At 47.7% G+C, this 25,075-nt stretch overlaps 1 pseudogene; it reads left to right on the top strand.

The window, feature by feature from the left end:
• The first annotated feature begins 267 nt into the window (after positions 1–267).
• Positions 268–24,788, top strand: LOC132589036 (oocyte zinc finger protein XlCOF6-like; annotated as a pseudogene).
• Positions 24,789–25,075: the final 287 nt, after the last annotated feature.

Here is a 25,075-nt window from a genome sequence, read left to right as displayed (position 1 = left end):
ACCTTGCCGAAGACACCCTCAGGATCCCGAAGACAATGGCTGTTCATGACAAGTTCCTTGTCCTCAGCGCAGTGCACACCTGCAGAAGGTAAGTCAGGTAGGTAACTTTCTCTTCCAGCAAAACTATCCTCCCGTTTACAGGACGATCTCCCAGATATGGGAGCCATTCATTATGAACCCTCTTAGAGAGCGGCTGAAGACAGAAGACGCCACAGGCTTCTCTCTCGAGGCAACCTTGCTGAAGACACCCTCAGGATCCCGAAGACAATGGCTGTTCATGACAAGTTCCTTGTCCTCAGCGCAGTGCCCACCTGCAGAAGGTAAGTCAGGTAGGTAACTTTCTCTTCCAGCAAAACTATCCTCCCGCTTACAGGACGATCTCCCAGATATGGGAGCCATTCATTATGAACCCTCTGAGAGAGCAGCTGAAGACAGAAGATGCCACGGGCTTCTCTCTCGAGGCAGCCTTGCCGAAGACACCCTCAGGATCCCGAAGACAATGGCTGTTCATGACAAGTTCCTTGTCCTCACTGCAGTGCCCACCTGCAGAAGGTAAGTCAGATAGGTAACTTTCTCTTCCAGCAAAACTATCCTCCCGCTTACAGGACGATCTCCCAGATATGGGAGCCATTCATTATGAACCCTCTGAGAGAGCAGCTGAAGACAGAAGACGCCACGGGCTTCTCTCTCGAGGCAGCCTTGCCGAAGACTCGGGATGCAGTAGACAATGACTGTTCATCACAATAAATTTCTTGTCACTGCAATGCCCACCATTTTAACCCGACAGTGCAGGATTGTTTTTCTAGTTGCCGCTATTTGGAGCTGAGAAGGAATTTTTCCCTGGTGGTCCCAGGTTTTTCGCCTTCTCTACACTGCCTTCATTTGACAGATGGCCCATCTTGATGGCATCCGACGAATGAGTTAAACTGTGGGCAATCAAAACATTATCTGATGAATGCCATAATTCAACCATATCACCTTGGTCCTGTGTCTTTACTGCCTGGAATTGTCTCTTTTGTGACATATTGAGGATTCTGTCCTTTGTTGGGACAAAAGATCCCTTAAAATGAAGCACCTTGTGGTAGTTCTCTTAGGAGGAGCCATTTCTGACAGGAATGTTTCACAAAACTGTCTTAATACCTTTACTGCAGTGTCCCTCTACTTTCTGTGTGTCTTAGTGACACTTATCTTGGGGGTTTTCTTTGAAATCCCGACGCTGGCAACCAATTATAGCAGCGCCCGCCTCACGGCCTCACTGGATCTCTTTATTTCAGTCTCTTCGGGGTATTTTACTGGTTTATTTGATGGAAATATAATTCACTTCATAGGGGACCACAGCAGCTTTGTTTGTTTTTCCCAAAAATATAAGCTCTCGAGAACTTTAACTTAAACCACAGATTTATTATAACACAAAGTCTTTAAACTGGGGATATGGGAGATATTTACACAGGCTAACACGTTGCTCAGTTGTTTCAGGCTTTTCATTAACTTTTTCTTTTGAGTCTCTCTCAGTTACACAGTTCACAGTTTCCCTATATCTTGCTCTCTCCACCTCTAGCAAAGGTCTGGCCTCTTGGGAATGATGTGCCAAGTCTCACCCCTCGACTGGAGTCTCTCTCTCAGCCCTTCTTGGTGACTCAGATCCACTCCCTCAACCACCTCTCTAGATCTTCAGAGTTGTCTATAGGTGTCTGTGACCGTTCAGGTCTTGACTGACTCACACACACAGCCCTCTTGGCTGGTTTTGTCGAGTTTGCAGCCTCTGGAAGTCTTTCCCGCCACTGTCTCAAGCTCCTTCACAGGATCAGCTGTCTCCTCAGCCTCTGTCAGGCACGAACTGACCCTCTCAGTCTCTGTCAGGCTCCAACACTGATCAACTGACTGAATCACTGCCTCAGCAGCTTCTGTCCCTCACAGACTTTTCCTCCCTGAGAGTTCTGAGCACCATGCCCCCACCCTCAGGTCACCTGACGCAGGCCCTATGTGTCTTCAGCTTCTGGTTAACCCCTAGCTTTCTGTCACACACCTCATGAGGAAAAGTGGGACTTAGAGAGGCCTGATTAGAAGAGAAGATCAGACCCAAGCCTGGGTTGTGTTGGGGGGGGGGCAGTGATGTATAGTGGTTAGAGTGCGGGACTGGCATCTGGGAGACCCTGTCAGATTCCCACTTGTGCCATGGAAGCTTGCTGGGTAGCCCCGGGCCAGTCACATGAGGGCTGCCAACCTCAAGGTAAAAATGGCTGCTTTGGAAGGTGAACTCTATGACGTTATACCTGCAGAGTCCCCTCCCTTCCCAAAACTCCACCCTTTCCAGGCTCCCCCCCCTCCCCACCAACTCTCCCAAGTATTTCACAACCCAGAGCTGGTCACATCCCACCTCACAGGGTTATTGTGACAGGGTTATTGTGAGCAGAGCGCTTTTTTCCCCTTTGTAGCAGGAAGTCCTTTGCATATTAGGTCACAATCCCCTGATGCAGCCAATCCTCTAAGAGCTTACAAGGCTCTTAGTACAGGTCCTACTGTAAGCTGCAGGAGGATTGGCTACATCAGGGAGGTGTGGCCTGATATGCAAAGGCGATCCTGCTATAAAAAAATGCCCTGATTGTGAGGTTATTACAGAGGATAAGGGTATGGTGTCGGCTACTCTGGGTCCTCTCTGAGGAGAAAGGTGATTATTGTTCAATCAGTGGATACATGTATTTAAAAGCCTACCACCTTGTAGGCAGGTGACAAAATACTACTGCTGTACCAGTGTTGCAATTGATGCTAGCAGTTTAAAAATCGGTAGACAACTTTAAAAGCCAAGTGTCTCACAGAAGAAAAAGAAGAGGAGCGCATGGAAAAGAATTCAGATTTCAGTATGCATGAGAAAAATGTAAAATACTCCGGGTTTTTTAAAAATAATAATAAAAACATGCCAGTATCCAACACGGCAGTGGACGTCCAGTTTTAGCAGCTATTCCACCAGTTGACTTCCCTTGTTGTGACACCATGCTTTACAGCCTTATTATGGTGCTGAATCTTATTATTAACATCATTTTCCTTGGGTCCAAGACTGCTGTATCTTGTGAAATGTGCCCTTCCTGCTGATAATGCACTTTATTTTGTTTTATTGATCTATTGTTTTGGTTTTTTATTATATTGTTTCAAATTTAAATTTTAGGTTTTTATTGTTCAATTTATATTGTCATCCGCCCAGAGCCCGTTATGGGAAAGGGTGGAATATAAGCCTACTAAATAAAATAAAAAATACACAAGCTTTCACCCTCTTTGAATTCTTCAGTGGGGTTGGATGGTAAAACGAACGGGAGGGGAGCACCTCTCAAGCAGTCTAATGGGGGAACTAAGCGATCACCTTGATGGATCACTGTCAACAACTTCCCGTCTGTCCCCTATTTAGGGTTGCCAGCTCTAGGCTGGGAAATTTCGGGAGATTTGGGGGGCAGGCAAGGTTTGGAAAGGGGCAGGGCCTCAGCAGGGTCAAGCATCTCACCTCACACAGTGGTTGGCCAGTTTCTCTGAACAGCCAGCAACTGGACACTGAGGTCGCAAAGGGTTGCTACAGCATGTTGAGGTATAGTGGTTAGAGTGGGGGACTGGCATCTGGGAGACCCTGTCATATTCCCACTTGTGCCATGGAAGATTGTTGGGTAGCCACAGGCCAGTCACACGAGGCTGCCAACTTCAGGTAAAAATGGCTGCTTTGGAAGGTTCACTCTATGACATCATACCTGCAGAGGCCCCTTCCCCAAACTCCACCTCTTCCAGGTCCCCCCCCCCCCCAAATCTCCAAGTATTTCACAACCCAGAGCTCTAGGTTAGGAAATTCCTGGGGATTTCGGGGCAGGCAAGGTTTGGAAAGGGGAGGGATCACAGCAGTATCGAGCATCTCCTCTCACACAGTAGCCAACCAGTTCTTCTGAACAATCAACAACTAGGCCCCGAGGCTGCAAAGAAATGCTACAGTACATTGAAAATGCAATATCTAGCGAATCTGAAATTAACCTGATGCAGTACCAGGCTTCATTTTGGGCAGGAGCTCCAGAACCTCTAAATTTTATTGTGCTCTTTCTTACCACTACCTCCCCCACAACACCAGCTGCTTGCTTCTGGGCTCCAAATCCTCTTGTGAGAATTTTGCTGAACTCTTAAGATTTAACTAACTTCCTAATATTTTTTCCCACAAGAATGGGGAAATAATCAAAACGTATAAAGCAGACACTATGGCCTCATAGGAGAAAGTAAATTTAAAAGTGTGATGGGAATAAGGTTTTGTTATGACCATTATAATTCAAGAAGACTTTTAAGGTAGATGCTGAGCTGATATAATTTAGTGCACCTTCCGGTGATGTCGGGTGTGTGGCATATGCAAATGAATTGTGCGAATGAGGTCCAGCAACTCTTTTTCTATGAAATGACCCCTGTGAAGCATGAAGACGGGGTGATGAGGAAGGGGGTCGTCGGGTGAATTTCTGTAATTAGTTAAAAGAAGGAGCTATCATAAAGAGCAGTGGAGCTTTATATAAAGAGATGTCAAAGAATCTTCTGAACGGTCCCAAATAGGTAGCCATATTAGTCTGTTGAAGGAAAAGTCTTGCGGCACTTTTAAGACTAACAAGATTTTATTCCATCTTGTAAAACTTGAAAGATGAAGCGAGTTTTCTTCCACATGAAATAAACAAGATTCTTGCGGTACTTTAAAGGTTAACAATATATGGAATAAACGGGGCTAGTGGGACTTTAAAGATTAACAAGATTTCCTTCCATGTAAAACAGTCTTGTGGCACTTTAAAAACTAATGGCCTTTTCTCCCATATGAATGAGAAACAAGAGCCTTGTGACATTTTAAAGACTGACTTTTTTTTTTCATATGAAATAAGATTCCTGTGGCACTTAAAAGACTAATTAAAAATTTTTCTCAGCATTTGGGCACTAGAGCTCAGATGCATCAGAAAATCTGTGGGTTCTAATCCACAAAAGCAAGTTCTGCCAGCGTGCAATCTCGTTCATCTTTATCTTTAAAGTGCAGCTAGATTATTATTTAAAAGATGGGATGGTGGCTAAGTGGTAGAGCATCTGCTTGGTAAGCAGAAGCTCCCAGATTCAATCCCCAGCATCTCCAACTAAAAAGGGTCCAGGCTTGAGACCCTGGAGAGTCGCTGCCAGTCTGAGTGGACAAATACCGACTTAGATGGACTGAGGGTCTGATTCAGTATAAGGCAGCTTTATAGGTTCATATGTTATTTCTCTTTTTACCATGCTGAGCGATTCTTATATTCTTTGGGCAAACCAGTTAAATGTGCAGTTGGAAACCAGCCCTTTTGCAGAAGGGTCTGTTCGGAACACCTTCTCCCTTTGTTATCGAAGGGGTTTGAGGTTGTTTCCCCCCCCCCCTTCTTGCTCTGAGGGGCAGGGAGAGGATTATAAATGGCAAGCCAAGGTCATCTGCATCCCAGACAAAGGAGTCTGCGCAAATGAGGCCGAAGCCCATGGGTGACATTCATTATTTATCATCATGCATGCAACAAAATCAAGCGGCACCTTGGATTGTGCTTCTTTTGCCAGAGGGGAAAAGGGGGAGATGGGCTCATTTGTTGCTGTTTTGAAGGGGACAAATTTACAACATCATAAGTGAAGTTTTCTGGATTTTTTTTTTTAATACAGCATATTGCATATGGTTGAGTTACATCGCTCCTTGGCAAATAGAAGGAGAAGACGTGGACGTAGTGACAGACTTTACATTCCTGGGATCCGAGATCACTGCAGATGGTGACTGTAGCCATGGAATTAAAAGACGTTTGCTCCTTGGGAGGACAGCTATGGCGAACCTGGGCAGTATAATAAAAAGTAGAGACATCACCCTGCCAACAAAAGCCCATATAGTCAAAGTGATGGTATTCCCAGTAGTAATGTATAGCTGTGAGAGCTGGACCATAAGGAAGGCCGAACGCAGAAGAATAGATGCTTTCGAGCTGTGGTGCTGAAGAAGACTCTTGAGTCCCTTGGACTGCAAGAAGATCAAGTCAGTCAGTCCTAAGGGAAATCAACCCTGACTGTTCCCTGGAAGGTCAGATGCTGAAGCTGAAGCTCAAATACTTTGGCCACCATAGGAGAAGGGAGCACTCACTGGAGAAGACCTTGATGCTGGGAAAGACAGAAGGCAAAAGAAGAAGGGTGCGGCAAAAGATGAGATGGCTGGACAGCGTTACTGATGTAACTAACATGAATTTGAGCAGACTTTGGAGGATGGTGGAAGACAGGAGGGCCTGGCGTGACTTGCTCCATGGGGTTGCAAAGAGTCGGACTTGACTGTGTGACTGAACAACAACAACCTGGACAGCATAAGGGCATGAAGGATTTCACTTATTTGAGACTAGCAACTGACTGGTACTTGGCAATGATCGGATCTATTTAGAACTCTTCTCTTCAGAAGCACTGGCCTCTCTTCACCCTTATACACCTTTGCCAAAATTTTCCTGTCGGTTATTCAGCCAGCTTAGCATATTTTCTGTGCCAAGGATAACAGGCCTTCCATATAATATCTGTTGTTTTTAGAAAGCGTTGAACGCATGAAGCTGCCTTACACTGAATCAGGACATTGGTCTGTCTGGATTAGTATTGTCTACTCTGACTGACTGGCTGGTAGGTCTTTCCCATCACCTACTGGCTGAGCTTTTCAGCTGGAGATGCTGGGGATTGAACCTGGGACCTTCTGTGTGCAAAGCAGAGGCTCTGTCACTGAGCCATGACTCCTCCCTGGGGGGTGGGGAACAGTATGATGTCATGGTCAGCACATCTAATGGGGGTGGGAAGACCTGGGTTCAAATCCCGCAGTCAAGCCATTAAGTTAATTGGATGGTCTTGAGCCAGTCAGAGCCAGTCACTGTCTTTAGGCCTGTTGCCACGGGGGGCCTGTGGGGGCACTGCCCCTCGACTCCCAGGGGCCCCTCTGAGGCACAGCCTGCTTTTTTTTTCTTTTTGACATGGCTGAGGCGGCAAAGCGTCATCAGCGGCAGCCAGAGCCGAAAGAGCTGAGCAGGGCACAGGGCACTGCAGCAGCAAAAGGGAAGGGAAGTGGAGGAGCAGGAGGCAATGGAAGCCATGTGGAATGGGCCAGGGAGGGGAAGATGGAGCTGCTGGCTGCAAAGCACCAGGGCGGAGGAGAGGGAGGTGGAAGGAAACCCCCCTGCTTGCATGCAAGGTGAGGTCCCTTCTTGACTCCAACGTTTTAGGGTTGGCTGCCTCGACTTGGCCACTTTCAGAGCCTCCGGCTTTTGCCCCTACCCCAGGAAGTTTCTGAGAAGCAGCAAGTGGGTGGGAAAGGGTGCCCCCTGACTTTTTAAAAAGTCCCCCCCAACTTTTAAAATCCTGGCTAAGCCCCTGAGGCCTTTCAGCTGAGCCCGCCCAACAGCGTTGTTGTGAAGATAAAGTGGCAGGAGGGGAGAGAGGATCCGCCTACCATTTATTTATTTGTTTTTGTTTATTTATTACCTTAAATTTCTATCTCACCCTCTCCGCAAGCAGACTCACGGTGGCTAACAGACATTTATATTTAAAATTTAAAGCCAATAAAATACAGTTACAATTAAAACCATTCCGTGGTACTGTACCACTTCAATATAGGTGGGTACCACTCCAATATACCTTGGAGGATGGATGGGTGGGGGTGGGGAACTGGAATCACTATTGACTATGTGGCCCAAAGTTACGGGATGACAGCCTAGATTGCAACCTAAGAAAGAATATTTGATTTGAAGCATTAGAATCTGTTCACATTTTATTTAATATGAAAGGAAGTAACCTTTAACATAAATTAATAATAGAAAAGAGCAAGAGTCCTTAAAGACTAACAAAATTTGTGGCCGGGGTTGAGCAAGTCACAGGTCCTTCGTTGGATACAGCTAGAATATGATTCCATCTGTCTGTCTGTACCTGTGTACGTTCCCCCCCCACACACACACACACACACAAGGTTGATGGATTTCCATCCTGTACGGCTAAATGTGGTGCTTTCTATAGAGATAGATGAAGATGGGTAGTCATGATAGCCTGTCTGTAGCAGTAGAAAAAAGCAAGAGTCCAGTTAGCTCTTTATGGACTAACAGGGGTCATTTTGTAGAAAAATAGGTGGTGGAGCTCATTAGCATAACTCATTAGCATATACCACCATCACTCCCCAAGCCAAAAGCAACCTGATGCAAGAAAGAAGAGCCCTGGGTGAGCAAGGCCTGCTTGGGCTGGCTAGAGATCCAGCCAGCCCAAGCAGGCCTCACTCTCCTTGGGCTCTCCTGGGCCGCCCCCCCAGTCAAAAGGCCAGCAAGCCACCTTCCACCCAAAATCACATAAGAGGTGGAGAAAGGGTGGTGTGGGCTTCTCCAGGGGTTAATGGGGGCTGCTGGGGGCGTGGCAAAGCTCCTCCTGGCTGGCTGCCTGCTCTCCTAATCCAGCGATTGTTATGCAGCTGCACCTACTATGCAATGGACAAGGTAGGTGGGGGGAGGGGGAACCCTCAGAAAGGTTCAGGAGCTGTCCTCCTGTGAGCTCCTGCTGAATCTGAGGCCTGAAAACTAACTAAATTTGTGGCAGGGGAGGAGCTTTTGTGAGTCACTGCTCGCTTCTTCAGGTACAGCTAGAATGGGAGTCCATCTGAAACCACTTCACTCTCCAATATATAGGATAGATGAAACCGACCTGCTTCATGCGCAAATACGCTACACGCATGAACACACATGAAGCTGCCTTACATTGAATCAGACCCTTCGAGGTCAATATTGTCTGCTTAGACTGGCAGCAGCTCTCCCGGGTCTCAAGCGGACAAATGTGATTTCACATCACCTACTATGAATTGGAGATGCTGGGGATTGAACCTGGGACCTTCTGCACGCAAAGTGGAGGCTCTTCCACTGTGCCAAAGCCCATCACCCCTACTTTTGTACTTGGCTCAATCCTGCTTTCCCAAGTGGTGTCATGCAGGGGAAGCCTGTTCAGGAAGGAACATGCACTCCTTTATTTTTTTTTTTCCATTTTCCTACTGACAGCTGGAAGATGAGTAATATTCCTTGAGAAACTGAGTGGAGACCTAAAAAAGCCATGCTTGATAGGTGTAGCAGCATCCTTTACCTAACAGAAGATACAAGGCTGGAAAAAGTCCCATGGAGATATCTTGCAGTGCTGTTCCATTGCCTGAGTAAGAGATCCAGAATTATCCAAGAGCCAGGAAATATACTGAGGACATCTACTTAGGGCTTACGATTCTCAGGAATGGTCTTGCTACTCAGTCGAACCCTGTGTGTGCAAAGGAATGTGTCATGATCCTGCTTTGAATGGTACCATAAGTGGAGCTCAGAGTGATATATATGATCTCCACTCTTCCACGATTTGCACAACAATTTTGTGAAGTAAGTTTAGCTGAGAAAGGGGGGAAAAAATAGGACTTTAGCTCAAGATCAACCACTGAGCTTCCTGGAACAGTAGGGATTTGAACCCAAGTCTTTTTGTTGGTCCCAGTCAAACATGCTCATCTAGGGTGGCCAAGTTTAACTCAGAAAATACTTTGGGGTGGGGTTGGAAGACTTTCCCATTCTGTAAAATAAATAAAAACAGCAGTGCAGTTCCCTTGGATACAGTTTTCATTTCCTCACCTCAAGCAGCTGTACCTCCCCTGTACACACACTCTCTTTCACACACACACACACACAGAAGCCAAAATAAACAGTTTGCAATTCCACACTTGTGTGGTCTTACGGGGGCGATTTACTCACGAGTTGCTGAAGTTCCAGGTTCTTCAGACTAACACATGGAAACCAAAGGTTCTAGTTTACCCTTTACTATGCAAACGACCTCTGAAAATAATGTAAAACAAACAGAGATTCTGGGCTGCCATCACAGCTATTGGGAGCAGCCATGTTGTTCTGCCTGCTCACCCAGCCCCCATTCAGCCTGGCTTCTAGATTTAAAGGCACAGACATGCCGTCTAAAAAGTAAGCCTTTCCAAACGTCTCCTTAAGCCTCCCAAAGTGGAAAGGCAGTTGGTGGCTGTGGAGGCAGGGCTCTCCCCCTGCCCACTGGCCAGCTGACTGGGGGTGGTAGGAGCCTCCAAAAGCCTGGGAACTCCGACTGGGACCTAGGGATTGGCAAGCCTATGCTAATCATTACAAGGTGTCATGATCTGAGGCCTAGTAAGGCCTAGAGGGCAGGGAGAAGCCTGCCTATGAGTAGATACAGGGATCTACATCTCCCAGGATCCCTTCTTTCCCTGTGATTGGGTGGAGAAATTTTGGAGGGAAAACTAGCCCACGAGGGGTGGGACCTGCGAGGAAAGCATAAATAGGCCTGGCTGGAAAGGAGGTTTGGTCTCTCTGGAACAGGCTGGAGGGGGAAAGGTTCTCTCTGGAGAGAAGGCAGCTGGAGAAAGATCTCTCACGCAAGGAGGGTGAGTTTAGAATTAGAGGAAGGGAATGTTTAGCAAGTTGTGTTAGGGCTTTTCTTTTTGTTTACACCAACTTTTACTGTTTATATCTTTCACTGTTGCACTAAAAGTTTTTTCTTACCCACATTGTTTGAGCACTGTTGACTGTTGTTGTTGTTGAATTGCCAGAGTCCTCACATCTCCTCGGTCACAGTTAAAAGATTTTGCTAAAAAGGAAGAGACGAGGGTGGTTGGGTGCTCTGAGCCCTCCCAGACAGACTAGGGCTGCCAATCCCCAGGTGGGGGCAGGGGATCCCCTGGTTTGGAGACCCTCCTCCCGCTTCAGGGTCATCAGAAAGCGGGTGGAGGGGAGGGAAATGTCTGCTGGGAACTCTATGGAGATTTATTCCCATAGAAAATAATGGAGAATTGATCCGTGGGTATCTGGGGCTCTGGGGGGGGGGCTGCTTTTTTGGATAGAGGCACCAAATTTTCAGTATAGCATCTAGTACCTCTCTCCAAAATACCCTCCAAGTTTCAAAAAGATTGGACCAGCGGGTCCAATTCTATGAGCCCCAAAAGAAGGTGCCCCTATCCTTTATTATTTCCTATGGAAGGAAGGAATTGAAAAGGTGTGCTGTCCCTTTAAATGTGATGGCCAGAACTCTCTTGGAGTTCATTTATGTTTGTCACACCCTTGCTCCTGGCTCCGCCCCAAAGTCTCCTGGCTCCACCCCCAAAGTCCCCAGATATTTCTTGAATTGGACTTGGCAACCCTAAGACAGACCCTTACCAGAGTGGTGGCAGCCAGTAGAAGGCCTTTCCTAGTCCCCTACTGTGTGACACGAGGCATGAAGCTGCCTTGTGCAAGTCAGATCTTCAGCCTATCAGGATCATTATTGTCTGCTCTGGCTGGCAGAGGCTCTCCAGGGTCTGCAGATGGTCTTTTACATGTCTTACTACTTGATCTTTTATTTCCTCCGTTTATATGAACATATGCAGCTGCCTTATACTGAATCAGACCCTCAGTCCATCAAAGTCAGTATTGTCTGCTCAGACTGGCAGCGGCTCTCCAGGGTCTCCAGCTGAGTTTTTTCACACCTATTGCCAGGACTCTTTTTAGCTGGAGATGCTGGGGATCGAACCTGGGACCTTCTGCTTACCAAGCAGATGCTCTACCACTGAGCCACCGTGCCTCCTAATACTCCACCTTTCTCCCCGATGGGGACCTAAAGTGGTTTGTAGTATCATTCTCCTTTCCTCCATTTAATCCTCACAACAACTCTGCATGGAAGAAGAGCACTTAACCATTACACCAAAGTGGCTCTCGGGCTGAGTGTGTGTGTCTGGCCCAATGTCACCCAGTCAATTCCATGGCAAGGAGAGGATTCAAACCTGGGTCTCCCAGATCCCAGTCTGATATTTGAATCATTACTCCACACTGGCTCTTTTTAAAACTGGAGATGCCAGGGACTGAACCTGGTACTGGGTCCCATGCTCTTTAACTTGTTCATAAATTATTTAGAATTAGGAGTGAGCAGTGAAGTGGCCAAGTCTGCGGATGACACTAGATTGTTCAGGGTGGTGAGAACCAGAGAGGATTGTGAGGAACTCCAAAAGGATTTGTTGAGGCTGGGTGAGTGGGCGTCAACGTGGCAGATGAGGTTTTCTGTGGCCTCAGAAAGCAGGACCAGAACCAATGGGTTGAAATTAAATCAAAAGAGTTTCCGGCTCAACATTAGGAAGAACTTCCTGACCGTTACAGCGATTCCTCAGTGGAACAGGCTTGATCCTGGGTAGGTGGTGGGCTCTCCTTCCTTGGAGGTTTCTCAACAGAGGCTAGATGGCCATCTGACAGCAATGAAGATCCTGTGAATTTAGGGGGAGGTGTTTGTGAGTTTCCTGCATTGTGCAGGGGGTTGGACTAGATGACCCTGGAGGTCCCTTCCAACTCTATGATTCTAAGGGTCCTTCTGCCACGGTGAGTTGGGTCCCCCCCCCCCCTTCATGGGTGCTGGGACAGTTCTCACCTAACACTTCTGGCCTTTTGAAGAGATGCCTGAGATAGTAAAGGGGTCACCGGTCCCTCTGGTGCTTCTGGTTTCCCACAGGAATTAGGCCCCACGACAGACGGAGCCAAAGGAATGAGAGGCTCAGCTTGTAACATCTCTAAGAAGGCAACAGAGTCTCTTAACTTCCCCCCAAAAACAAGGTGGCACATCTAAAATCCCTTGGCATGTGATACAGCAGAATAATATTAAATCGATCTACAAACCACAAGGAACTCTTTTGTCCTGATTGGCCAGGGCAATTCTCAGGTGTCCCCTGAGCGTATGTAGGTTTGTGATTTCGGGTGGTGTATCTCCAGTCTCCATTTTCCTTGTGACATGTTAGTGTTTGTGTCTCTCCTTTTCCCCAGAGAGAAGCCTTTCTTCAGAGTCAAGTGAACGAAGGCATCTTTCCACAGATGGAGGTGACTCCACAGAAGGAGCAGAAGATGGAAGAGCAGGATCCAGAAAGACCTGGGACTGGCAAGAGAGCAAGGAAAAGCCCCTTTCTCCTCCAAGCTGGGAGTGGTGTTGAATTCCGGGAAAGGGCTGGGCCAGAGAGCCTGGCTAAGGACACCGTGACCTCAGATGCGCACAGCCTACGCTTCCGGCAGTTCCGCTACCATGAGGCCGATGGGCCCCGAGAGGTTTGCAGCCAGCTCCATGGACTTTGCAGCCAGTGGCTGGAGCCGGAGAGGCACACCAAGAAGCAGATCGTGGACCTGGTGATCCTGGAGCAGTTCCTGACTCTCCTGCCCCAGGAAATGCAGGGCTGGGTCAGAGGATGTGGGCCGGAGACCAGTTCCCAGGCGGTGGCCCTGGCCGAAGGTTTCCTCCTGAGTCAGGCAGAGGAGAAGAGGCAGGCAGGACAGGTGAGGGGGTTGCCTCCAATACGTCCAATTCAAGCAATGATACCTGGCCCTTTTCTAAAGGTTCCCTGCCAGATTTTCTTCTAGAGGATTCCTGATCGCTGCAAGTAACTCTCCAGGTCTCCTGATGGAAGGGTGCAGAGTCGGGGAGTGGGGCAGGATCCATTCCTTGGCCTCTTTTCCATCCAGTCTCTTACCCCCCCCCTCCCTGGCTGCTTTTTCAGATGTGGGCCTCATCCAGGAAGAAAGAAGCTACGTTCCCTGAGGCGGAAGGAGCTTCCTTGGAGCAAGGGCAGAGGGCGCAGGCTGTGGAGCGTGTCCAAGATGCCCTCCCTTGTGGTAAGGGCCTTTTGTGCCTATATACCAGTGGTGGCCAATGGTAGCTCTCCAGAAGTTTTTTGCCTACAACTCCCATCAGCCCCAGCCATTGGCCATACTTGCTGGGGCTGATGGGAGTTGTAGGCAAAAAAACATCTGGAGAGCTACCATTGGCCACCCCTGCTATATACCATTGGGGCACCCCATGAATTTGTTGCCTAGAGAGTTCGGGGGTGGGGTGGGGGTGGGATTTAAATGTTTTCCCACACAGCCCAGAGTTAAAATATGGTCGTTCAGTTGCTAATACTCGTCATTAGGTGATATGGCTTTTATTGATATGCTGACATTCACAAGGAAGACGGTTCTTGTGAAAACTAATCACGGTGGAGACTCACCCTGTCTTATACCTTTCTCCCCTCGCCGTTACCCGCTTGAATACGAAGGCTCAAGGAAGCCATCCCTCCCGCCAAAACCCGTTCCCACGCCCCTTTCGCAGGTGCACACATCAGCAGACACGCCTATGGCCTTGACTCTCTCTGAGACCAGGCAGAAGTAGGTTCTAGCGGTGACAAAGAGACAGTTGCTAGGCAAAAACAGAGGTCAGAAGAAGAAGAAGAAGATATTGGATTTATATCCTGCCCTCCATTCCGAGGAATCTCAGAGCGGATCACAATCTCCTTTACCTTCCTCCCCCACAACAGACACCCTGTGAGGTAGAAGAAGATATTGGATTTATATCCTGCCCTCCACGCTGTGGAGTCTCAGAGTGGCTCACAATCTCCTTTCCCTTCCTCCCCCACAACAGACACCCTGTGAGGTAGATGAAGATATTGGATTTATATTCTGCCCTCCTCTCCGAAGAGTCTCAGAGCGGCTCACAATCTCCTTTCCCTTCCTCCTCCACAACAGACACCCTGTAAGGTGGGTGGGGCTGAGAGGGCTCCCACAGCAGCTGCCCTTTCAAGGACAGAGGCTCAGAGCAGCGTACAATCTCCTTTCCCTTCCTCCCCCACAACAGACACCCTTTGAGGTGGGTGGAGCTGAGAGGGCTCTCCCAGCAGCTGCCCGTTCAAGGACAACCTCTGCCAGATAGTTAGGAAGTGGGGCAGAAAAAGAACTGCAGATTTATACCCCACCCTTCTCTCTGAATCAGACTCAGAGCGGCCTACAATCTCCTTTATCTCCTTTCCCTTCCTCCCCCACAACAGACACCCTGTGAGGTGGGTGGGGCTGAGAGGGCTCTCACAGTAGCTGCCCGTTCAAGGACAGAGTCTCAGAGCAACTTACAATCTCCTTTCCCTTCCTCCCCCACAACAGACACCCTGTGAGGTGGGTGGGGCTGAGAGGGCTCTCACAGTAGCTGCACTTTCAAGGACAGAGGCTCAGAGTGGCCTACAATCTCCTTTCCCTTCCTCCCCCACAACAGACACCCTGTGAGGTGGGTGGGGCTGAGACAGCTCTCCCAGAAGCTGCCCTTTCAAGACAGACGCTCAAAGTGGCCTATAATCTCCTTTATCTTCCTCTGCCAAAACAGACACCCTGTGAGGTGGGTGGGGCTGAGAGGGCTCTCACGGCAGCTGAGCTTTCAAGGACAACCTCTGCCAGAGCTATAGCTGACTCAAGGCCATTCCAGCAGGTGCAAATGTCCTTGAAATGTTCCAGATGTCGCATCTGGCTGAAAACATGTTTGTGAAGGCACACTGTGAAAACTCATTTGTATTAGCCAGTGTAGTGTATTGGTTAAGAGCGTGGACTCTAATCTGGGAGACGTAGTCTGATTCCCCACTCCTCCACATGCAGCTGCTGGGTCACTTTGGGTCAGTCGAGTTCTCTCAGAGCTGTTCTCTCAAGACTGGTTTCTGTCAGAGCTCTCTCAGCCCCTCCTACCCCACAGGTTCCTGTTCTGGGGAGTGGAAGGGAATGAGATTGTAAGCCACTCTGAGACCCTGAGTGAAGGGCGGGGTATAAATCCAGTCTCTTCTTCTTCTGCCTTTGAGTCTCTAGATGCGCTCAAGTCACTTGCGGGCCAACGTAACAGTGATGTGTCGCGCAGCGTCATTTCCACCCCCTCCGAAATACATCAGCAGCCTTTGTAATGCTTGAGGCTTTCAGGTCCCAGAATTTAGTATAAAGTATTTTAAAATTTGAAAAGAGGCCAGTAGCACCTTTTAGACTAACAGATTTTATTGTAACGTCAGCTTTTGAGAAACACAACTCTTTTCTTCATTAAAAATGTGGTGTGTGTACAGAGGGCCAGGTTTCACATCCCTGGGAAGGGGGGGCATGAAGCAAGGTACAAACAAGCCAATGGAATAGCAAGTCTCAGAAAACACTCCTCATTCCTCCTTTGTCTCAGGAACAGGCAGTGGAGAGAGGCTGTTGAGCCGTCGTCTTTTCAGAGGGGTGGAAACGGCTGCTGCACCTCCAATCCAGGTAGGAGAGATGAGATGTGCAGAGGACAACCTGGGCCCCTCCTCCTTTCTCAGGGGAACTTTTGCTCCTTCAGTTTCTAGAAGGTTTCTGGGTAAGAGAGGGTCTGCATGCCATTCCCCCAAGCCTTACTTTCCGAACCTTCCCAGATACTCCCTTCCAGTGTGCAGTCTCTGCCTGGCCTGACCTCTGATGAGGAGGGAATCTGCTTTTTCTTCCAGGGTCCCTTTTCCTTTGAAGAGGTGTCCGTCCCTTTCACGGAGGCAGAGTGGGCCCTGCTGGATCCGGACCAAAGAGCTCTGTACAGGGAAGTCATGCTGGAGAACTATGGGAATTTGGCCTCTCTGGGTAAGGACCTTTTATAGGCGCGAAAGGTGTGAATTCCGCCATTGTGATGAGGCATGAATCAAAACACTGAACAGCAATATGCTGTTTTGATTCCCTGTCGCGTTACTTGCCCAGAGGCAACGGTGGCCGGTGGTGTAGTTGTCACCCAAGCTAGAGAAGGGGTCCTGGACTGAGGTGAAGGTGGGATGAGAGGCCCTCAGAAAGTCTCCAGAAGGGGCCAGATCCTCATTTCTCTGTTGCCAGCCTTTTTAACATACGTTTTCCCTGGACGGTATTACGAACATTTGCTCTGACTGTGATCTGGAAATGATTATTACTGAATCCCCTTATACTAGCTGGGATTCATTATGCGGAGAAATACAACGGGTGCTGGTGTCAAGCAGCGATATTTCTCAATAATCAAGCTTTTGTTATTGAATCAAAAGTTGCTTTATTGTATAAAATGGATAAAAGGAAGTCCTTCTTCACCCAAAGGGTGATTAACATGTGGAATTCACTGTCGCAGGAGGTGGTGGCGGCTACAAGCATAACCAGCTTCAGGAGGGGGTTGGATAAAAATATGGAGCAGAGGTCCATCAGCGGCTATTAGCCACAGTGTGTGTATATATATATGTGTGTGTGTGTATATCTATCTATCTATCTATCTATCTATCTATCTATCTATCTATCTATCTATCTATCTATCTATCTATCTATCTATCTATCTATCTATCTATCTATCTATATAAAATTTTTGGCCACTGTGTGACACAGAGTGTTGGACTGGATGGGCCACTGACCTGATCCAACATGGCTTCTCTTATGTTCTTATGTGACACAGAGTGTTGGACTGGATGGGCCACTGGCCTGATCCAACATGGCTTCTCTTATGTTCTTATGTGACACAGAGTGTTGGACTGGATGGGCCACTGACCTGATCCAACATAAGAACATAAGAACATAAGAGAAGCCATGTTAGATCAGGCCAATGGCCCATCCAGTCCAACATTCTGTGTCACACAGCGGCCAAATATATATATATATATATATATATATATATATACACACACACACACACACACACACTGTGGCTAATAGCCACTGATGGACCTCTGCTCCATATTTTTATCTAACCCCTTCTTGAAGGTGGCTATGCTTGTGGACGCCACCACCTCCTGTGGCAGTGAATTCCACATGTTAATCACCCTTTGGGTGAAGAAGTACTTCCTTTTATCCGTTTTAACCTGTCTGCTCAGCAATTTCATCGAATGCCCACGAGTTCTTGTATTGTGAGAAAGGGAGAAAAGTACTTCTTTCTCTACTTTCTCCATCCCATGCATTATCTTGTAAACTTCTATCATGTCACCCCTCAGTCGACGTTTCTCCAAGCTAAAGAGCCCTAAGCGTTTCAACCTTTCTTCATAGGGAAGGTGTTCCAGCCCTTTAATCATTTTAGTTGCCCTTTTCTGAACTTTCTCCAATGCTATAATATCCTTTTTGAGGTGCGGCGACCAGAACTGCACACAGTACTCCAAATGAGACCGCACCATCGATTTATACAGAGGCATTATGATACTGGCTGATTTGTTTTCAATTCCCTTCCTAATAATTCCCAGCATGGCGTTGGCCCTTTTTATTGCAAACGCACACTGTCTTGACATTTTCAGTGAATTATCTACCATGACCCCAAGATCTCTCTCTTGGTCTGTCTCTGCCAGTTCACACCCCATCAACTTGTATTTGTAGCTGGGATTCTTGGCCCCAATGTGCATTACTTTGCACTTGGCCACATTGAACCGCATCTGCCACGTTGACGCCCACTCACCCAGCCTCAACAGATCCCTTTGGAGTTCCTCACAATCCTCTCTGGTTCTCACCACCCTGAACAATTTAGTGTCATCCGCAAATTTGGCCACTTCACTGCTCACTCCCAACTCTAAATCATTTATGAACAAGTTAAAGAGGATGGGACCCAGTACCGAGCCCTGCGGCACTCCACTGCTTACCGTCCTCCACTGCGAAGACTGCCCATTTATACTCACTCTCTGCTTCCTATTACTCAGCCAGTTTTTGATCCACAAGAGGACCTGTCCTTTTACTCCATGACTCTCAAGCTTTCTAAGGAGCCTTTGATGAGGAACTTTATCAAAAGCTTTCTGGAAGTCAAGGTAAACAACATCTATCGGGTCTCCTTTGTCCACATGTTTGTTCACCCCCTCAAAGAAATGTAACAGGTTAGTGAGGCAAGATCTTCCCTTGCAGAACCCATGCTGAGTCTTCCTCAATAACCCGTGTTCATCAATGTGCCTACTCATTCTGTCCTTGATAATGGTTTCTACCAACTTTCCCGGTATTGAAGTCAGACTGACTGGCCTGTAATTTCCCGGATCTCCTCTGGAACCCTTTTTAAAGATGGGGGTGACATTTGCTACCTTCCAGTCCTCAGGAACGGAGGCAGATTTCAATGAAAGATTACAGATTTTTGTTAGAAGATCCACAAGTTCAACTTTGAGTTCTTTCAGAACTCTCGGATGTATGCCATCCGGACCCGGTGACTTATTAGTTTTTAATTTGTCTATTAGTTGTAGGACCTCCTCTTTTGTCACCTCATGGCTTCTCTTATGTGACACAGAGTGTTGGACTGGATGGTCCACTGACCTGATCGAACATGGCTTCTCTTATGTTGTTTTGTGACACAGAGTGTTGGACTGGATGGGCCATTGGCTGATCCAACATGGCTTCTCTTATGTTCTTTTGTGACACAGAGTGTTGGACTGGATGATCTCCAACGGCACCTGGATCGGGGCGGTGTGGCGGTGCTGATGTTGCTGGACCTGTCGCCCGCGTTCGACACGGTCGACCATCGGCTACTGACCCGCCGCCTCGCCAATGTAGGGGTGAGGGGGTCTGCCCTACAATGGCTCTCCTCCTTCCTCGAGGATCGGGGACAAAGGGTGGCAATTGGGGGCGAGCGGTCCCAGAGGCGCACACTGGATTGTGGAGTGCCTCAGGGGGCAGTTCTCTCACCAATGCTATTTAATATCTATATGCGCCCCCTTGCCCAGATTGCCAGGAGACATGGACTTGGGTGCCATCAATATGCAGATGACACCCAACTCTACCTGCTGATGGACGGCCGGCCTGACTGCGTCCCAGAGAATTTAGACCGGGCCATGCAGGATATGGCAACTTGGTTGAGGAGGAGCGGGCTGAAATTGAATCCAGCGAAGACAGAAGTCCTTTGTCTGGGTCGGGGCGCTCGGGAAGGGGAAATACCTCTCCCGGTCTTCAACGGGTTAAGAGCCTGGGAGTTTTACTGGAGCCTTCACTATCAATGGAGGCCCAGATTGCAGCCACTGCCAAGTCAGCCTTTTTCCATCTAAGGCGGGCAAAGCAGTTGGCTCCCTTCCTAGAGCGCCAAGATCTGGCAACGGTGCTTCATGCAACGGTCACCTCGAGACTGGATTACTGCAATGCCCTCTACATGGGGCTGCCTCTGTACCGAACCCGGAAGCTGCAGCTGGTGCAGAATGCAGCGGCTAGACTGTTGTTGGGGCTTCCTAAATGGGAGCACATACAGCCTGGACTGCGAGAACTGCACTGGCTGCCAGTTATATACCGGGTCCGTTACAAAGTGCTGGTCATTAGCTTTAAAGCCCTATATGGTCGAGGAGCTGCCTACCTTAGGGACCGTCTCTCCCCATATGAACCCCAGAGAGCACTGAGGTCAGCCGGGAAAAACTTGTTGACTTCCCCCGGACCGAGAGAGGTGAAGCTGCAAAGCACCCGTAACCGGGCCTTCTCCTCTATAGCCCCGAGCCTATGGAACCAACTTCCAGAGGAAATGCGGGCCCTGCGGGATCTTGAACAATTCCGCAGGGCCTGCAAGACCTTCCTCTTCCGACTGGCTTTCGCTGATGAAAAAGGAAATTGCTAATGAAAACCGCCATCATAAAAAACAAACATAGTATTAGCACTTTTATCAATTTAATTTAAATTAATTTTTAAAGACTTAACCAGAATTTTAATTGAAATGTTTATAATGCTTGAATGTGATTTTATTCATCTCTGTATAATTGAAACTTGAATGGTGCTGTTAGCCGCCCTGAGCCTGCTCCGGCGGGGAGGGTGGGATACAAATAAAACTTTGTTGTTGTTGTTGTTGTTGTTGGATGGGCCATTGGCCTGATCCAACATGGCTTCTCTTATGTTCTTATGTGACACCGAGTGTTGGACTGGATGGGCCATTGGCCTGATCCAATATGGCTTCTCTTATGTTCTTTTGTGACACAGAGTGTTGGACTGGATGGGCCATTAGCCTGATCCAACATTGCTTCTCTTATGTTCTTATGTGACACAGGTGTTGGACTGGATGTGCTATTGGCCTGATCCAACATGGCTTCTCTTATGTTCTTATGTAAAAACTCCATAGCTTTGTCAAGGACAAACCCTTGGAAGTAATGACGGATACAGATTCGAATCGTTACTTTATAGGAAAACTTCAAAAGGATAACATACAGGTGCAATTTGAGTCACGGGTTCAAAGGCTAGTATCTCTTTTATGACTAAAGAATGCAAGCTAATACAAACATCTCCCTTTCTCACACTTTCTCTGAGAGCAGATAAGACCTGGCTGTGTGAATTTGGGAGAGAGGCACCTTCCACTGTTTCTGCAAGGCTAACCGAAACATTCTTTGGCCAGATGGCTCTATTATGCACCCTTTAGTTGTAAAGGTTGGGGAGGGCAGGCCAGAGTGGTGTTCTGCTCTGTATCTTGTGGACTTTCATGGCACATAAAATATGCATGCTTGACAGCTAGAAATCTGCTGTAAGTCAGTGTTGTGACCCAGGATGGGGTGGAAAGGGAAAGGGAAAGATAGAGGGCGGCAAGGTATGTCGAGAAAGCAGCTGTTGGGAAGGGAGATGGACAAAGTGAGGAAATGTGGGGTAAATTATTCTTTTATTCTTGCTTGGATTCTGCCCTTCCCCTATTAGAATCGTCATTCTCCCTCTCTAAGAAAGAAACAGGGATGAAAAGAGAGCCTGTTGCGAGGAAAAATGTTATCTGGTGGTTCCCCTTGGAGTACTGCCTCACTTAAGTTCACCGGGCTGGACGGGATCTGGCTAGAGCCAAGTTTTGGTAGGAAGAGAAGGAGACACAAGCATGCTCTAATGTATTTGATTGAACCTTCAGCAAAATAACTGACCAGCTCAGAGCACACAACTTCAACGCAGCGTCCACTGCTTAACCGAAGTCAGAAAAGAGAATTCTCTTGACGGCCACACAACGGAACGTTGACAAAATTTATACCTTTTTTTGCAAAATAAAAACTTCCCTGTGGGAATCTCTTGAGCGCGCCGGTTGTCAGACCCTTCCAGATGATGGCACTATAAAACCTTAAACTTTGCCCATCGACTGGTTGTCAGCCAGACCAGAGCCCCTGGTCATACAGGAGAGATGTGACACTAATCTCTAGACATTCAACCAGAGACAGAGCATAGAATTTAAGGAATGTAAGCTTGGGGGGGGGAGGGGACAGCAGCCAGGCACTGCCTGTGTGGGAAAGACAGGAATAGCCATGTTGCAGTGGTTTCTGGGAAGCAACCTAAGTCTGCTTTTGCTAACGTTTATTCAGGATACCTTATAGATAAATGGCATGGGATGGAGAAAGTAGAGAAGTCCTTTTCTCCCTTTCTCATATTTCAAGAAATCGTGGGCATTCAATGAAATTGCTGAGCAGTCCGGTTAAAACGGATAAAAGGAAGTACTACTTCACCCAAAGGTGATTAACATGTGGACTTCACTGCCACAGGAAGAGGTGGTGGCTACAAGTATAGCCATCTTCAAGAGGGGATTGCATAAAAATATGGAGCAGAGGTCCATCAGTGGCTACTAGCCACAGTATATATATATATATATGTGTGTGTGTGTGTGTGTGTGTATGTACACACAGACATATATTGGCCACTGTGTGACACAGTGTTGGACTGGATGGGCCATTGGCCTGATCCAAAATGCCTTCTCTTATGTTCTTATGGCCACGGCTTCCTTAGTCCAAAATTTTGCTACAGAGACTATGGTGGAGACAGATAGCTGGCTCACATCCAAGGAAAGGCTGGAGAGTTTCTCAAGAAGATCTCAGGAGAGCTTTTCCTTCCCAAGTGAGCTGGTAGAAACTGGGTTTCTTTCATGGTTATGTCAAGGCAACAAGCAAGGAATGCCCATGAGACGTTTCTGCTTCACTTTTAAGCAGCTCTTAGTTTGGTAGAATAATAAACCCCACTGGACAAGGTGGGAGGGACGCCTTCTGGGGCCTGGAATTTGGAAAGTCAGCAGCTCCTTCTGGGAAAGAGCTCAGCTGTGGCTCTTGAAAGGTATCCTTAAATCCGAAATGTTCTGGGGAAAGGTGGGTTGGTTAAGGTTAGTCAAGCGTGACGAGGCCAAGGGGTCGTCACACAGATGGCCCTTACCTACCCTCCCAGGTACTAATGCTTCTATTTTTTTTCCAGCAAAGGATGATCAGATGAATGAGGAGTGTGAGGAACTACAGCTGCGTTTGCCAGATGAAGTTATTAATAAAGACTCGAAAGGAAATGTAAGGAATCGAGGCAGACCCCAGAGAAAGAAGGACAGCCATTTTGTTGAGAAGAGAAATGGAAGAAGGCGTAATGTACTTTTCCCCAAGCGCAACAGAACGGAGATGAGTCAGTCCATTAAGTATGGAAAGGACATCAGATATAGATCACAGATTCTAGTGAACCAAAGAATAGAAAAACGAGATAAATCTTTTGAAAGCTCGGAGTGTGGAAAGAAATTCAATCAGAATGGCAAGCTTCAGCAGCGTCAAAGAACTCACAAAGAGGATAAACAGTTTGAAAGCTCAGCAGGTGGAAAGATATTTGGGTTGAATGGCAATCTTCAGCAGCATCAAAAAACCCACACAGGAGAGAAACCTTTTGAATGCACAGAGTGTGAAAAGAGATTCAGTCGGTGTGAACATCTTCAAGAACATCAAAGAACTCATACAGGGGAGAAACCTTTTAAATACACTGATTGTGGAAAGAGATTCAGTCGGAGTAGCACTCTTCACCAACATCAGAGAACCCACACAGGGGAGAAACGTTTTGTATGCTTAGCGTGTGGAAAGACATTCAGCGACAAGAGCAGTCTTAAACAGCATCAGAGAACCCACACAGGAGAGAAACATTTTGAATGCACAGAGTGTGGAAAGAGATTCACTGACAGTGGCACTCTTCAAAGGCATCAGAGAACTCACACAGGGGAGAAACCTTTTGAATGCACAGAGTGTGGAAAGAGATTCACTGACAGTGGCACTCTTCAAAGGCATCAGAGAACTCACACAGGGGAGAAACCTTTTGAATGCACAGAGTGTGGAAAGAGATTCACTGACAGTGACACTCTTCAAAGGCATCAGAGAACTCACACAGGGGAGAAACCTTTTGAATGCACAGAGTGTGGAAAGAGATTCACTGACAGTGGCACTCTTCAAAGGCATCAGAGAACTCACACAGGGGAGAAACCTTTTGAATGCACAGAGTGTGGAAAGAGATTCAGTCACAGTTGCACTCTTCAAAGGCATCAGAGAACTCACACAGGGGAGAAACCTTTTGAATGCACAGAGTGTGGAAAGAGATTCACTGACAGTGGCACTCTTCAAAGGCATCAGAGAACTCACACAGGGGAGAAACCTTTTGAATGCACAGAGTGTGGAAAGAGATTCACTGACAGTGGCACTCTTCAAAGGCATCAGAGAACTCACACAGGTGAGAAACCTTTTGAATGCACAGAGTGTGGAAAGAGATTCACTGACAGTGGCACTCTTCAAAAGCATCAGAGAACTCACACAGGGGAGAAACCTTTTGAATGCACAGAGTGTGGAAAGAGATTCACTGACAGTGGCAACCTTCAAAACCACCAAAGAACTCACACAGGGGAGAAACCTTTTGAATGCACAGAGTGTCGAAAGAGATTCAGTCACAGTTGCACTCTTCAAAAGCATCAGAGAACTCACACAGGGGAGAAACCTTTTGAATGCACAGTGTGTGGAAAGAGATTCAGTCAGAGTGGCCATCTTCAAAACCACCAAAGAACTCACACAGGGGAGAAACCTTTTGAATGCACAGAGTGTGGAAAGAGATTCAGTCAGAGTGGCCATCTTCAAAACCACCAAAGAACTCACACAGGGGAGAAACCTTTTGAATGCACAGTGTCGAAGGAGATTCAGTCACAGTTGCACTCTTCAAAGGCATCAGAGAACCCACACAGGGGAGAAACCTTTTAAATGCACAGAGTGTGGAAAGAGATTCAGTCACAATTGCACTCTTCAAAAGCATCAGAGAACCCACACAGGAGAGAAACCTTTTGAATGCTCAGAGTTTGGAAAGAGATTCAGTCACAATTAGGGTGGCCGGACCGTCCCGGTTGCCCGGGACAGTCCCGATTTTGGCCGTCAATTCCCGGCTCCCGGGCTGGCTATACCGGGACCATTCGAGATCCCGGTTTAGCCAGCCAGAGAGCCGGTGGGCCGCGCGGGCGGGGAATGCGGCGAGTGAGGGAGGGAGCATCCCTGCGCGTGCGCAGGGTGATTGGCGGCGGTGTGGCGGGCTCTGCGCATTGCGCGGGGACGCTCCCTCCCTCACTCGCCGCCTTCCCC

The sequence above is a fragment of the Heteronotia binoei genome, chromosome 21 (assembly GCF_032191835.1).
Source record: "Heteronotia binoei isolate CCM8104 ecotype False Entrance Well chromosome 21, APGP_CSIRO_Hbin_v1, whole genome shotgun sequence".
NCBI classification, from domain to species: Eukaryota; Metazoa; Chordata; class Lepidosauria; order Squamata; family Gekkonidae; genus Heteronotia; species Heteronotia binoei.
The sequence above is the reverse complement of the archived record's forward strand: the minus strand, read 5'-3'. Positions and strand labels throughout refer to the sequence as shown.